Raw genomic sequence first — 16,435 nt, forward strand, 5'->3', positions numbered from 1 at the left:
CCTGGACCAAAAAAAAAAAAAAAAAAAAAAAAAAAAAAAAAAGGACAGTGAGTCAAAGAGCTAATCACACAAGTTAAGGAAAACAGGAGCCTTGATCTGGGGTCGCTCAGGCTGCAGGGTCAGGCTGGGGCTGAGGTCTCCGGGGGAGTCCCGGACTGCCAGCATGAACCGAGAGGTGAAGGACGGGTTTAGGGTGTGGGTGGATATTGGAGGTGTCTGAATGGGACACAGAAAGGACGAAGATTAAAGGTTAATGTGCAGTTTCTGGGATTGAGAGACGAGGAGGCCATAAATCAGACTGGAATATGAAAAAGTCTGCAAACAGTTCAGTTGAGAACAGAGCTTTCTCCAACCAAACTTACCCAGTCAAGGTGATCCCTCAGAAGCAACCTCAGAGGTTTCACTCGACGGAAACGCGAAACCACCCAGGAGTCCGTGACCCTTTGGTAGTTGTAGTTTCCAGGACTCAACACGGATGTTTAAAAGCATGTTCCACTGCTCCTCCAAGAACTACAACTCCCGAGGTGCACCGCGAAGGGACAGCGCCTTGCAACCCCAGGACTACAATTCCCAGAGTTCTTGGCACGAGAACCGCCCTGGGATACGGTGCGATTCCTCCCCCTGGTGGTAGTCTGAGAAGCGGCCGCCTCGAAGATCGATTTCGAACAGAGGATTACTGCTTAAAGTCCCGGTGAGTAACCCTCCGCTTCATCGTGCCTCAAATAGCTCCCGGGCGTGCCCGGAAATAACGCTGGCTCTTCTTTATTCTCAGGAAAAAGAGGAGGAGGTCTTGCATTGTTTTGTGTTCCCCTTTACTTCCTGTGAAAATAAAAGACTAACCATTGGTGTCAAGGGTATGTACCTTACCAACCTGCAGCTGTTGACAGCTGGGATTTTTCATTGTCCTCGACAGTCTCACTAGTTACGATTAGAGAGGAACCTGAGATATCAGCAGGTCCGCAAATGTCCCTTCAATCATCCCCCACTATACTGCCTTATGCTGGTTCTTAGGGGAACTCTGGTGGAAGAGATCGTGTCTCTAGCCTCAACAGATTGCCGAGACTAGCCGAGAATTCACACAAAGGAATAATTACAACCCAGTGGTGTGTGCTCTAGGGGGACAAACAGCTAGCGTGCGAGCCTTGAAAAGGGACACCTGCCCGGGGCTGGGGGAGGGGAAGCTGTGTGCTCACGCTCCCTAGAGAAAGTGATGCTATAACTGAGACCTGAAGGAAAAGACTTAGCCATGACTACAGGGAGTGTAAGATGGTAAGGTTAGTGTTTGCGGAGCCCCGAGTGTGCTGGGTAAGGGTGGGGAGAGAATGACCTCGGATCCCATCCTCCAAAGTCCCGTAAACGTCCATAAGAAATTTGGAGCTTTCCGGTCTGACTGCCTGTAATATTTCTACCTAACTTAGCTGTCTGTGGTAAGAGCCGCCTTGGTTCCTATCATGGGGTAATTGCTTCTGCTTGGAGGAGGTGGCGACAACATGAGACGGTCTGCGAGGCTCTAATTTTCCTGGAATTGAGGTGACTCCAAGACAATAACTGGAGACTGCTGGGCATCCCCCAAGGGGCGGAGAAGCTTGCAATTGGGTATCACTGCAGATCCTGAAAATTACCTGAGGTGCTCTGATCTCAGTGTCCTCTGTCTCTGAGGCAGGATGCTGTAGGTTATATTTAGAGATAATAGACCTTGTAGTACTAGTTTTTTAGACAGATGATTGTTAGGTGATCAGTGTGCCTACGTGTGGAGCTGAGCTATGATCCGACCCCAAATTTTCAGGTAATAAAAGAGAGAGATACAAAACGAAGGCAGACATGCTAAGCTTCATCCTGCTTTTAGTTATCCACTGGGCAGCTGCAGGCCCAGCCTCTAAGTCTCTGTTACGTCTCAGTACCTTGAGCGCATGCTGTCTCCTCCACCCGGGACTCCGGTGCCAGGAAATGTTCTGTCCTACCTGGTGATCTGGCCAATCGTGCTCTGTCTTTAAAATTTCTCTTAAATTCTCCTTCTCCACAAAGCTTCCCTGAGCCCCTCAGTCCCACAGGACCCCTTCCTGCGCTGTGCCATCCACCAGGTTGGAGCTCTGAACTCTCACACACATTATGAGCTCTTTTAGGACAACAGTCCAGCACATGACCTCCCTGTGGGCCCCCAGGCCTCCAGCGTCTAGATTCCCGGCTTTGGGTGTCTTTAGGCACATCTGTCTTCCTGAGACACTGTTGCCACGACCATCCTCCTGGAAGACAAGCCATCAGGAGAGTGATGACAGCACTGCTCTGTGGGAATTAAGCCTTGGATTTAATTAAAGCTTGGTTGGTGGTGATGGCCAGAGAACATAAAAAGCTTAGTGTGGACAGAGAGCGCTCCCTTTGGATAATTAACTGGAGCTATGCAGTTGACTCAGAACCTTCATGATACACCAGAGTCCTTGGTCATGAAAGGGACAGCTGGAGGTCGGCGGTCATTTATTCCAGTCTCCTACTCACAGCCCAGGGCATGCTGGGGCCTTTGCTGACCAGGTGAGTTTCAAATTTCCCAGAGACCAGGATGTCATGGGCTGCTCTACTCATAAGTCACTGTTAGGAAGGTCTTCCTTGAGTCCACCCAGACTCTGGTGTTGCAAAATAAACTGATTAAATGTATCTGGTCTTTTTGAGGATGAACAACCAAATGCTTTTAAATTTTCCACAAGTTAATTTTCCAGTCTTTCCAACACAGATCTTGGCTTCCAATGGCCTAAGGTTTCCTTCAAATCAGCTACCATCCCAACCCTGGTGCTGCCTTGTAGTTAAGCTATTTTAAGTCAGTATTTGGGTGACCAGCTTTGGATTTCCTGTTTTTCTTTCTGCTGTCATCAGTTGGTGTGAGTCTTTAGCCGCATGTAGTACAGAAATCAATTACGAGCTAGTTTTTCAGCTACTTCTCCACTGCTGATGACTGTCACTGTCGTCCACCCTCTTCTGCAGAGCCCTCTAAAGGAGAGGGTGCTGGCGTGGACCACCAGTAAGTTACCAATTGGATGAGGGTTCCTTTGCTCAATTTATGTTGAGGTTGTGAGTTGGCAGAGTGTAGCTCTTGTAAGGTCAATAGTCCTGAACTTTGAATATCAGCAGCTACCAGCTCTTAGAGTTCATGGCCCTCCTCAGCGCTCAGAGTCAGCAGCTACCAGCAGGACTTGCCATCTCTTCTGGCCCCTGAAGACGGCAGCTGGCCGCGTTCAGTGTGCTCTGCTCAAGATAGAAATCATGAATAGGCAAAGGTATACCGTCCAAAAGAGGTTTTATTAGGACCTATGCTACAGCATAGGCGGAACAGTACATGGACTGACCCACTAAGAGTAAAGGGAGGCTGCTTGGATAGGGAAGAGGAGGGTTTGCACATGGTGGCAGACTTTCCGTTTGATCATGGTGGGGAAGGGGCTCCTCAGTGACCTGACTAAGGAGGGCTGCAGAGGGTTGCACCATCCACAGGGGCTGCAGGGCAGAGTCATCCGGGTTCAGTCTGAGAAGGAAGCTTGTGGTAGCCAAGCACACATCTCCCCGACTGGCTGTGGGACACCTGAGGTAGCCTGACTGGCCAGATGGCATTTGAGGCAGCCTTGACAGAAAAAATAAGAAGTTCCTCTTGGGGAGTGTCGGGCCCTTGTCTGTTGTCTCACTACCTGCTCAAGTTGGTGGGTAACACTTTTAAAATCAGGTATAATAGGTTTCTAATAAAATATGAAAGCACACTCACCTTAAATGTACAGCTCAACAATTTTTTTTTAGCATTTGTTGTAACTAACACCTAGTTCAAAATGTAGACCATGCCAGGCATGCTGGTGTACACCTATAATCTCAGCACTCAGGAGGCTGAGGCAGGAGGATCGCCACGAGTTCGAGGCCAGCCTAGGCTACATAGCAAGACCCTGTTTAAAAAAAAAAAAGCCAGCCATTTCCAGTACCCTAAAAAGTTGCCTTCTCTCTTTAAAACCAATCACCCCTGACCGGTAAAGGGAGCTGCCATTTTTCTTTTTCTCATCATCAACTAGTTTTGGAGGAGGCAACACTGTGTAACTTTTGACAGTGGTATTTTGTGCTCAATGATCCACCAGTGGATGGTACTTGTGTCAGGGCCTTTCTAGCCAAAGGTAGCCAGGGGCACACACCTGTCACTGCACAAGGCCCCATGCGGCGGGGGAGAGCTCTGTGCTGGGGGAGGCCAGGTCTCAGGAAGAGGGTATTGGAAAGGACTCCTTACACTGCAGGCCTTTGTGAGGTCAGTCTGGGGGAGAGTTTAAAGAAGCAGGGCTTTCCTTTGGGTTGGATGCTCTCAGGAAGCAGGGAGCACTAAGGCCGAGGCTAAAGTGGCCATAGGTAAGAGGCCACAGTCTCACATTAGCAAGGATGGGGTAGGGTTGGTCCTTTTTCACAGTTCAGACAATGTTCATGTTTTTGTTTGTTTGTTTGTTTTGGTACCAGGAATCAAACTCAGGCCCTTGCACTTGCAGGTGGGCACGTGTGCTGCTAAGCTATATCCCCGGTTCATGTTTTGTCTGTGGCTGGACACGATAACAGAGTGGTCTTGGATGTGCCGTTTCTCTACGTGCATGGTTGCTCTTCTGTGAAGTTTATGTTCCACAGGGGACACCGAAGCCAGCTGAGTGCCAGGCAGGCTTCTGGGGCTCAGGGCTGCTTGTCTCTTTCTTACCCACCAGCGTGTGTTGGTGGCTTCTCTAGGCTGAAACTCAAGGACAGAGAAGTGACTTTCTCTGCTGGGTGTGGTAATGCATGCCCATAATGCCAGCTACTCAGGATGCTGAGGCAGGAGGATGGCAAGTTGGAGGCCAGCCGGGACAGCTTAATGAGGCCGTGTCTCAAAAAAATAAAAGGCCTGAGGGTGTAGCCTGGTGCTCTCTGGGTTTAATCCCCAGCACTATGAAAAAGAAAGAGGAGGAAGAAGAGAAGGATGAGTAGAAGGAGAGGGAGAAGGAGGAGGAAGGCGAAGAAGAGGAGGAGCAAGAAAGAAAGAAATAGGAAAAAAGGGGGAGAGAAAGACAGAAAGGGAGAAAAAAGGACAGGACAGGAAAGGGAAAGGGAGGGGAAGGAAAAGGAGAGGAGGGGAGGAGAGGAGAGGAACGGAGAGGAGAGAGGAGAGGAAAGGAGAGGAAAGGAAAAGGAAAAAATGATTGGGATGACCAAGGGTCATGGTTCTACAGCCAGGAGACTGAAGGTTTTCAGGTACTGCTGGGGTTGGAACTGGGGGCCTTGCACATGACCGAGCTACACCCCCAGCCATGGAAACTGAGCTGGAATCCCAGCTGTAGCACTTACTGCAAGACCTGGGGCAATGACTGTTCTCAACGCCTCCATGTAGGGCCAGGGATACAGCTCAGCAGCACAGCACTTGCCTGGTAAGCACAAGGTGCTAAGTTCAATTCCCAGTACAAAAAAAAAAAAAAAAAAAACCTCCATGTCTTTGTGAGCTGAGTAACAGTACTGTTCACATTATGGCCTGTTGCCTTAAAGAGACAGCAGTTTGTTGTGGCTACTTAATTTACAGGTTTGGGTTCACAAACAACAAAAGCCCCTGACACCAAGGTAAAAATAATGAAACAAAAGTGATAAACTGTTAACACACACACACACACACACACACACACACACACACACAAACACGATTACACAGAAGGAAGAGAAAGTACAGAAAGAAAGTTCCACCACCAGATGGGAAGAGCGTCAATGTGTGAAATCCCAGTGCAGGGGGAGTCATGTTAATGGCTTTCAGGGTTGTAACTGGGAAGGGTCTGGGGAGAGAATCCTCTCCACAAATGGGACTCCAAAGTCCCCCACCAGTGAGGCCCCTTAAATGGCAGTCAAGGCTAAAGTGTCGACGTCCCAATAGTGTGTGACCAGAATTGGGGTGTTTGTAGCCCCAGGAAGTGGCTGAGTGCTTGAGGGAACACACATCCATCTGTGTCCTCCTGATAGGTAAGGGACTGTCCTTGGGAGCTGGCCAGGCTCCCAAGGACTTCTCTTCAGGTCAGGATGTCCTGCCAAGACACCCCAACAGGTACTCTTTAGAACAAGGCCATGGGACTGTGTCATAAACAAGGAAGATCTTTACTCAATTTTAACTCTTCAGCAAGTATGGGAGGGACTAGCCCGGGGCTCCATCCCTTGGTTTCTTTTTCTTTTTTATTTGTTTTTTGAGACATAGTCTTTCTTTGTGGTGCAGGCCGGCCTTGAACTCAATATGTAGCCCAGGCTGGTTTCAAACTCATGGTGATCCTTCTGCCTCATGGCAGCATGGTGGCACACACCTGTAATCCCAACACTTGGGAGGCTGAGGCAGGAGGATTGTTGTGAGTTCGAGACTAGTCTGGGTTACAAAGTGAGCTCAAGGCCAGCCTGAACTGTATAGCGAGACCCTGTCTCAAAAAGACAAAAAATTTATTGAGCTGGGCACGGTGGCACACACCTGTAATCAAGATGCTAAAGGAGGAGAATCATGACTTTGAGGCCACCTTGGCTATATAGGGAGTTCAAGGCCAGACTGGACTATATGGTAAGACCTTGTCTCAAAAAAAAAAAAAAAGTATTGATTACTTATTATACCCCAGGCACTGGGCTAAAGGTGAATATAAAACAATGAATAAGAGAGATTGTCCCTTGCCTGCATTTTGCTTTCATTCTAGTGAGGAGAGACAGATAAAAAGCAGCAATACATAATCAGGACAATTACACACTGTATTAGAGTTTCTACAGGAAACGGGATGCTCCGGTGGATGAAGAGAGTGAGCTACTGTCAATAGAAGTGTCGGGTGGAGTCGGAGGAGGGGGTATTTGAACTGAGCCCAGCTGTGCCCACCACTTACTGATTATTTACTATATGTCGTGCATGGCTTTAGTACTGTCAAAAACTTTTCCTAATTTAATCAACCTGCGCAGTATGTCTTTCCACTTTCTTATTTATTTTTTTTTGTCTTTTTGAGACAGGGTCTCACTATGCAGTTCAGGCTGGCCTTGAGCTCACTTTGTAGGCCAGGCTGGCCCTTAACTCACAGCGATCTTCCTGCCTCAGCCTCTGGAGTGCTGGGATTACAGGCTGTTGCCACCACCTCCTCTCCCCTGCCCTTTCCTGACTTCCTTTGCCTGAGCCCCTCCGCTCCAGGTCCTGCTTCCTTCCCTCAGCCACCGTGTCTAAGGACTTTCATAGATATCTGTGAGCTGGGAAGGAGGGGATGTTATGCACCCCAAGCGCCCAGGCTCCCCGTGTTCAGATAGGACGATGCTGAGGTCTGGAGCGTGCTGTGTGTCTCTCCAGGCTCCCCAGCTGGCCGGCACCCACCCCAGGATGCGCCCCTGATTACTTTCTGTCTCCCTTGCCCTACTTCCTCCTGCTCCCCTTTCTGCCTCCCCAAAACAGTCCCAGCATCCCAGTCTCAGGTTCTGCTTTTCGGGGACTTCAAGCTAAGATGGAGCTGAAGAGCCTAAGGCTACCCCAACCAAGAGGATGAACTAGAATTTGAATCCAGGTCCACATGGGTCACATTCCCAAGGTCGTGACCGCTCCGCTGCCGTGTGACAGCTGAGGCCTGAAAATGGAGCCTGTTGTAAGGCCCCTCACATCCCAGCTCCTGCCGATCTATTGTTTCATTTCCTCATTCTTGGCCGGGGCGCACTCCAGGCACATCAAACTGCCTGGGACATGACGTTCCCTGGTCTCGCCCTGACCCCACTCCCTGCCTTCGCAAGTCTTGTCTCCTCTGCAGAATAATATGTGTTGAGACAGCATGACCCACCCGTGGGCACTGTCACTCCATCCCTGCCACCCGCCCTTCGATGAACTCCAAACGCTGGAGTCCAGCGCTGGGAGGGAGCGTATGGGTGCCAAGTGCTCGGCGCTCCTTGTCTCGTGTGATCGACACAATGATTCTGAGGGATCAGCAGCACCATCCCCGCTTTGCGTGCAGGGCGCTGAGGTGCGTGGAAGCTCAGGCTTGCCCGAGGTCCTCTGGTCAGTGACGCCAGACTGAAAACTCTGCCTGTTCTGCTACCAGAACTGAATCCTGGCTGGAAGAAAAGGAGAGGCACTGGGGTCTTGGAGGCTGCTCCCACATCCCCCTCGGTCAGACCTAACCTGAGAGCTGCAGGAATGTCCCCCAGGGCAGTTGCCAGAGCCCTAACTGGAGCAGGAGCAGGGCCTGTGGAGCCCAGAGAAAGGATCGCAGGCAGAGGGGACTTCTTGTGAAGAAGGGGTGGGGCACCCTGCCCATCTCCACCCCCGAGAGAGGGGAGCTGATGAGGGCGGCACCCTTTCTGCTTTCTGGCTCCTTGCACGTAAACTCTCAAAGAGCAGGAATTGGGCCCTCAGCCTCAGCCTCTGGCATCCCTGAGCTGGCCCAGTGGACACAAGTCATTGTTGATGAGAGATTCTGGGAAGCAGGTCACTGCTGAGGCCAAGTAAACTCTCCCCCTCACTAGGAAATGAGGTGCAGTGCGCTCTGCGAATGGGCTGTCTGGTTTGAGTCCTGGCCCGCCTGCCTGTTAACTGTGAGCCTGCCTGTGTCAGTGAACCTCGCTGAGCCTCAGTTTCCTGAACTGCAAAGTGGAAATAGTAATGAGACCCACCTTGGAGGGTTTTTGTGACAATCTAAAGAGTGACTACACAGCAGGTACAGAAAGAGTGTCCTGCGCATGGCAAACACCCAGGAAGCGGTAGCTGTTACTGTTCCTCCGTGGTGAGCCTTCATAGAAGTCCTCACTGCAAGGGCGTCATGAACCAAGCCCGGGATGTTGACAAAGAGCTGCTGAGCTCTGGGGAAAGAACATTCCAGGCAGAGGGAAGAAATGGGAGGGTGGAGTAGGGTGGGGAGGCCTAACCGGCTTCACAGAGTCTGAGGATCAGAGAGAAGACCCTGGGGCTAGAGCACTGATGGGGGGGGGGATGGGGCAGGGTCACAGAGGACCTTCTACAGCAGGAAAAGAATCCCGGAGGGTATTCTAAGTCTAACTGAAACCGTGGGGGAGCTGGGGATTTAGCTCAGTTGCAAAGGGCCTGCCTAGCAACTGCAAGGTCATGAGTTCGATTCCTGGTACCAGAAGAAAAACAAAACAAACAAAAAATAGAAGCTATGGGGGCTGGCTTCAAAATTTGGCCTTTTATCATTCAGGATGACAGGGCCACACATCAGGAGATGACTGCCATGGAAAAGACAGTTTGCTTTCCTCGTGGGTCCCAAGAGGAGGGAACACATCACTGCTACGTTTGCAGGTGGTAGGGGACACCAAGAGAAGTGCCGTGACAGTCAGGAGGCAAAAGGAGCAGGGCACACCGTGGGCAGGAGCTGGGATGGCGGTCGCCTTGGGAAGGAAGAGGTGGAGTGGGGTAAGCAAGTTAGGACTGGAGTTGGGATAATTTCAGCAGGCCAAGGGATGTGTGTGGTACCTGGTCCTGGGGCGACTAAAGCAGGGGATAGTGCCCGAGGGTAAGGCAGAGGAGATGGGCTCTGGATGGGCTGGTTTGCTTTGGGAAGACCCAGTCCAGGGCTGGCTAGCTTTCCAGGGATCCGCTGGCTCTAGAGAGACAGTCCTTCCCGATTGGCAACACTCTGGTGCCAAAGCATCAAAATGCAGAAGATAAAAAGACGTAGTTGGTACAGAGTTAAAGCCAAGGAAGGAAGCGGGTATATAATTAACACGACCCTCCAGCTGCTGTGAGGAGAAAGTATTTTAGTGAAACGGGGGAACACAGAGACCAGAGGCCAGTGACGTGATCTGTGTGCCACACGAGGCAGCTGTCGTGGGGTTGGGGCAGTGGGGAAGCAAGACCGCTTCAGGGTTAGCTGGGAGGTGGCGCTTACAGGATCCCATGAGCATTCAGAGAGGCCAGGGATGGGGGCGCATACCTGTGGTCCCACCACTCTGGGAGGCTGAGGCAGGAAGATCACACGTTCGAGCCGAGCCTTGGCAATTTAGCCAGATCCTGTCTCAAAATAAAAAAATAGGGCTGGGGATGTAGCTCAGCTACAGGCAATAAAATAAATTAAAGCAATACATTAATAACAAAATAATATAATAAAACAATAACAAATTAAATTTAACAGTAAATTGAATTAATTCAGTGAGGGTGCCATTTAGATTACAAGAGGCACCTTAACTCCATTTGGTGCTGGGATTTCCGTGTGTGCTTCCTCCCTGCTCAGAGCCCACCCCAGGGCTGCTTCCCCCAGGCCTGGTTTCTGCCCCCACTGACTTGCTGTTCAGAGCATCTCCTCGAAGAGCCCACAGAAAGCAGTGCTTGCACTGCCAAGCAGCATCCCTGGGGAGGGGTGAGAGGAGAAGCAAATCTTCCTGCCTCTGCTCTGAGAAGCAGACTGTTAATTACCTGGGTTTGCAGCAGCCTGCCAGCTAGGTAAACACTCTCCAGGCGGGCCTGGTGATTAACCCCTTGATAACCAGGGCAGAGGTGGAGGTGTCTGGGTATGGGCTGCTCTGGGAGGATCCAGGAACTACCTTGGGGGAGGGTTCTGGGCCCTCAGAGAAGGTTTAATTCAGGGGGAAAACATTCTAGAAGAAAGAACAAAATGACTTCAGGGTCAGGGTGTGATATGTCCTTGACCAGACCTCTGCCCCGTAAACACAGGCCGCGAAGGAAAAGCCGGGACTAAAAGCTCAGCCTGCACTTCAAGGCATGGACAGTGTCCTGTGCATGATGCCCATTCCCCTGGATAACCACTGGCTGTCTCTGGGGACCACCACCACCAGGAAGCAGAGACCCACCTCCCAGGGGAGCGAGCCCAGACCCTGTCGGTGGGTTTGGCTGGGTTTGGCTGCCTAGGAGGCAGACTTGGGTGGACGGAAACTATCCCCGTGTACACCTACGTGTCCTGTTGCCGAGTACTTTCCCACATGCTGTCTCCTGTGAGAGTCCTACACCCAACGTGGGAAGGGCGAATGAGCCCCTTCCAGTGCAGCGCTGGATGCCCCGGCTCTGTTACTCCTTGACCGTGCCCTCGGGGCACTCACGTCATTGCTTGCAGCCTCTCTAACCTCACCCACAAAATGAGGAGGACAGACACCTGCCCCATAGCTGGCTCCAAAGAGCTCAGCAGCACCTGGCACGTGCTCTCAGTACATGACTCAACCAAGAAGAAGCGAGGCCCAGTGCATTACCAAATTATAATCCTCCGACATTAAAAAAAATGACCATACAAATACACAGCGAGAGGCAGGAGGAGGATCGTTGCGAGTTCGAGACCAGCCTGGGCTACAAAGTGAGCTCAAGGCCAGCCTGAACTGCATAGCGAGACGCTGTCTCAAACAGAAAAGAAAAGAAAAAAAAACATAGTGAGCATGCATTGACGTTATTTCAGGGGCTGGGTATTAGCTCAGTGGTGGAATGTGTTTAGAGCCTTTGACTGGATCCCCAGCGTGGCAGAGTGGAACAAATTTATATTTCACTCCTTGCTGAGGAAACTATCAGATGGACAGCGCTTGTTCAGTTTATTGATAATAGGGCCTATGGTGCACAGAAAACGGTGGAACAAAATTGTTAGTGAGATCCCAAACAGTGGATGGCCTATAACGTTTGGAGCCATCTCTACTAGTCAGAGAGCATTTGTATCACTACTGGACAAAAATCATTTTGTATCTTATCTTTTCCATGAATTAGCATCTTAATCCTTTTTTTGTTGTTTTTGTTGTGTTTTGTTTTTTGAGACAAGGTCTCTCTGTGTGCTGTTCAGGCAGGTCTTGAACTCACTACGTAGCCCAGGCTGGTCTCGAGCTCACAGTGATTCTCCTGCCTCAGCCTCCCAAGTGCTGGGATTACAGGTGTGCACCACCACGCCCAGCTCAGGACCACTTGTGAGAAAGAACTTTTGGTCCACAAAGCCTAGTCCTGCTACAACTTTAGGCTGATGGTAGAAAAATAAAAGCCCAGAAAAAGAGTGTGATTTGTCCAAAGTCAAAGGCCTGGGAGAGGAGCGGAGGAACCTACTGTCCCACCCTCCATCCCTGGTCCCTGGGCTGTTTCCTTGGCCCTGCCCAGAGTCCACTTGACCATTGTTGGTAGGCACTACCCTGCATCCTTCTGGGGCCTGGAGAAGATGCACTCGAGCTAGAGTTGACTGGTACTGCAGGGCCCTGTGAAGATTCCTGAGAGTTTGGGGCCATCCGTGAGCAAGCAAGTAGAACTGACACCACGAGCCTGCTGAAACCTCCAGCCTCCTGGCACCTGTTAATTCCACAGTGAGACACCCAGGCCGTCCAGAGCTGGAGGAACACACAGCTGAGGGGGCCTGAGGAGGTGCTGGAGGATACCTCGTGCCAGGCATGGTGTGCCTAATACAGTCCTTATCTCACTTCCTCTTATTCCCAGCAAGCCTTTAAAGCAGAGCTCCTGCCAGGCATGGCAGTGACACATGCTTGTAATCCCAGCACTTGTGGGAGGCTGAGGCAGGAGGATTGTTGTGAGTTCGAGACCAGCCTGGGCTATAAATTAAGCTCAAGGCCAGCCTGAACTACATAGTAAGACCCTGTCTCAAAAAGACAAAAAAAAAAAAAAAGACCAAAAAAAAAAAAAAAAAAAAAAAAAAAAGGCAGAGCTACTGTGAGCACCCCCATTTCACATATGAGGGAGCAGAAGCACAGAGAGGTGAAGTAACTTGCACAGAAGCACCCAGCTCTGTAAGAACACTCGAGCTGTACTCTTAACCACAGCACGCTTTAGTGTTCCAGGCCCTTTCCTCTCTGAAGACTGCAGCCACTCTTCCCAGAGATTTCGGGCCCAGCCTGGGCAGAAGGAGAAATGCAGGGAGGGAAGCCCAAGCAGGATGCAGAGGAGTATTTCAGATCAAACGACGGCATCGTCCCTGTTCTCTGCCTGGGCCACCTTGACCAGTGTGATACCTGCCGTGTCAGGCAGGAAGCAAGCCCTGACCCAGGAGCCCCCAGGGTAGCGGGTGGGATCCCTCTGCTATGGAACAGACACTGCAGTGCTCGGAGCCCTGGGCTGCCGTCCACAGCACCTCCGTGACCACACATCCACATAGAGGCTGGTTTCAGGCCTGCCCGGCCTCCTCCGGGAAGCCAGTCCTCTGCCTCTTCCCCGCCACCTCTCCTTTGTGCCCTGGCCTGCTCCCACCTCCCCAGTGCGTTGGCTTCTGTCCCCCAAATCAGGGCCCTGCTGCAGAAGAGGGTCTCCGGGGCGTCGATGAGCACTGAAGAGCCCGCTCAGTGCCTGGGAGCCCCTGGCGGATCACAGAGATCTATTTTTAGGATGAGCTCAACTCCATCCTCCCCGCCAGGCTGCCCCGCCTTCTCCGCCCCCATCCGAGCCAGCCTGTGAATTGAGGTCCAGACAAGCCTGGGCCCGGCTGGCCCGAGAGCCTCCCCCGGAGCCTGAAGCTAGGAGAGGGTGTCTGTCATTTGTGTCTGTCTGCACAAATGTGGGCTTGGCTGTGAGCCAGCTGGGAAGCCCACAGCCCGAGCAGGATCGGTGACCCTCAATCCCCTCCCGGGCTGCTGGCTTCCTCCATTCATCCATTCCTTCACCATTCAATGGGCCTTTGCTGGACCTTTATTCTTCCTAGTGGGAAGTAGGGTGCGGGACGCAGGAGAGCAGAGCTGATTACTAGCCTGCTCCACTCTGCACGTAGCAACCATCATCATTTAAGGAGTGTCTGTCTGAAAACTGGTAATACCAGGATGATGAGTCTTACGTTTACCTAACCTCTCTCTTCTGGACCAAAGATAGCAAGATAAGTGTAAGATATCTTCAAGATTCCAGGAACAGCAACTCTTACAGGCAGATTACACCAGGATAGGACCACCCTTAAGAGGGAGCAGTTACCCATGCCAGAAACCAGCTGCCCCTCCCAGAGCCAGCGGGACCTCAAAGAACCAGACCTGCGCTGGTAACCAACCAGATCATAGCTTGGCAGAGCCCGGTTAACTGTGCATACTTCTTCCCCGACCCCCCAGCATTTGTTCTTTCCCCCTCTGGAGTCTAAAGCTCCTGTCAGTGCCTTAAGGCAGGGTTTAGGACGCTGGCCCCGCCCCCGCTTCCCTGTGTGGCCCCCCTGAGAATAAAATTTCTTTCGCATTTCAGGACCACTCATCTCTTTTTCTGATTGAGCTCTCCGGGTGGCAGGTGGCAGATAGCAGAACCTGGTCTGTCAGGACCCCTAAAATCAGACTCCCCGGCCAAAACCGGGACAAGACCGAAAGTCGAGAGCCATCCTTGCCTCCATACCTGCCATTTCCTGCCTGTCCCCACGTAGCCGAGATGCCTTTTCTCAAAAGCACTTCACGGCGGGCTGGGGATGAAGTGCAGGGGGATCACTTGTCTATCGCTAATCCTTGGCTTTGAGCTTGGCTGCAATGAAGAAAAACCCCAAAACGCCACACTGCTACCCTTCAGGTCTGGGGGTAGGCATCACTTCAGAAGCCGTCTCCGCCTCTGGGTCAGGCACCCCCTGGGCACTCCCAAGTCCCCTCCACCACCACTATTCTGAGCTTGCTGGTCACCAGCCTCTTTCTCCTCTGGACAGTGCGCTCGGGAGGATGAGAAGGCATCTGTCTCGCTCAGTGGGTAGAATGGTGCTGTGGTTAAAGAAATGGATGGCCCAGGCTCTAGGTCCCAGCTAGCCATAGGAATGTAGGCAAGCAGTTTAAACTCCCTGGGCCTCAGTTTCTTTGTCCATGAAATGGGGATAAGGACAGTATCTCCTTTATAGAGAGAGTAGGGAGAGGATTAGATGAGCTGGTGTGTTAGCACCTTAAGCACACTTAATACATAGTCACGTTGGCTGTTACTAGCACAAGTCTGGAAGCTCTCTGTGATTCTTGGTATCCTGGGGAAAGGCTTGAACAGAACATACAGAGAGTAGAAGCAGCATAGGTTTATTTAAAGTGAAACTGCTCCTCACGGAGCGGGCTAGTGAGGAGAGCTCATGGCCCCAAAGAAACCAGGTCCCAGGACCTATATGTGGTATTTTATGTTTGTTTTTTGTTTTTGTTTTTGTTTTTCAGGAAAGAGGCAGCTCTTTGGACTGATGAAATTAGTTATTCCAGTTAGGAACAAGGCTCTTCCTTTCTGGCGTATTTTTTTGTATTGGGGGATTTTTTTTGTCTGTCTAGGGACCTTTATGGAACTGTCACAGTGGCCCAAATCCGTGGTGGGAAGGATGAAGACCACAGTGCAAAGGAGGTTATGATTTACTTGGGCTTACCTTTGGGTGCTGAGGACGGTCTGTGGTACAGGAGTCCCTTGCTTTTACCAGGTGTGGTCTAGTTGTTAGGGCAGGATGCTTTGTGTGGTCTTTGGGAAGCTATCTTGGGCTCCCCCAGGAGCCTATAGTGCGTGTGCCCCCTTGTTTTTACCAGGCGTGTCCTAGTCGTTAGAAGCTAAGGTGGTTTTGGAGAGCTGGCTTGCTCTATTCTCCTCTGCCTCTCAGGCCCCCTCCAGAGACCTCCTCCTACTTCCTGCCCCATTACCCTGTGCAGCGTCCGTGCCTCCCGCGGGGCCTTCCCCAGCGGTGTCCTAAGCCTGGGTGAGGTGGAGGAGAATAGGAATGGAAGAGTGCAGGGACAGAGGGAGGACCGGGAGGAGGGGCCTGACCCCGTCAAAGAGAGCTGGGGCGGCTTCTTGTTAGGAGGGAGGCTCTGCCCCTTCCTGGAAGATGAGGAGGAGCCCTTCGCAGCTTGTGCGACTGCCTGCCTGCCTCCCTGGTAGGCGAGGCCCTGGTGCACTCGGAATTGGTTGGCCACCACTGAGCGACATGCAAAAGGCCTGCTTCCCTCCCTGGGCATCTTTAGGACATTCCTGGCTGTATGGATCACGTCCCACCCCCAGACTGGCTGCTCACGTAGGGCAGAATGTTCCCGGGGTAGCTCCCCCATCAGATCAGCAGCTCTCAGATCAGGGGAAGACAAGCAAGGGAAAGGAGGGCACCCCTTATCATGGGGCCCTCAGGGGATAGGCTTGGATCTAACCTGGCAACTTTCTCAAGGTGGATGTTATTGTCCCCATTACAGAGATGGGCAGGCAGAGGCAGGAGGACCAGTGTCCAGTTCCAAGGCTCCCTGCCTGTCCTCCCTCACCAACCTGGGGCTCCTGCGTCTCCCTGTCACCTCTGCTCTTCCTCAGCGGGTGGCAGCACGCTGCAGCCTCTCCTTACACAAGACAGACCAAGGAGCGGCCAGGGAGTCCCTCAAGGGGCATGCACTCAAGGAGCATCAAGTTCAGGGAGAACTTGCTGTACTGACGGAACAAAAAGCTGGGGCTGGATGAGCCTGGGGTGGGGACTCTAAAGAAGAGGGGACCCATCCCTGAGACAGGTTAGAATACCTCACCTAACTCCCCTGCCACAGCCCTAACTCCTCACTCATCTGCCCGTTCTCCCATCTGCTGGTTTGTCCACTCCCCACACTCAAACACACA

At 51.7% G+C, this 16,435-nt stretch overlaps 1 protein-coding gene and 1 long non-coding RNA gene across 2 annotated transcripts in view; one reads left to right on the forward strand and one right to left on the reverse strand.

Annotated features, from left to right (window-relative positions):
• The window catches only part of Pafah2 (platelet-activating factor acetylhydrolase 2, 40kDa), a 33,718-nt gene extending 33,264 nt beyond the window's left edge, over positions 1-454 (reverse strand). Inside the window, exon 1 of the mRNA XM_005394836.2 lies at positions 363-454. The gene's annotated coding sequence lies outside the window, so the exon portion shown is untranslated. The remainder of the gene's footprint in view (positions 1-362) is intronic.
• A 167-nt stretch (positions 455-621) lies between these two features.
• LOC106149744 lies at positions 622-852 on the forward strand. Its single transcript, XR_001236101.1, has 2 exons — positions 622-691; positions 773-852. It is a non-coding gene; the product is annotated as an uncharacterized LOC106149744 (long non-coding RNA).
• Positions 853-16,435: the final 15,583 nt, after the last annotated feature.

Source organism: Chinchilla lanigera, unplaced genomic scaffold (genome assembly GCF_000276665.1).
Source record: "Chinchilla lanigera isolate Chin_1 unplaced genomic scaffold, ChiLan1.0 scaffold00051, whole genome shotgun sequence".
NCBI lineage: Eukaryota > Metazoa > Chordata > Mammalia > Rodentia > Chinchillidae > Chinchilla > Chinchilla lanigera.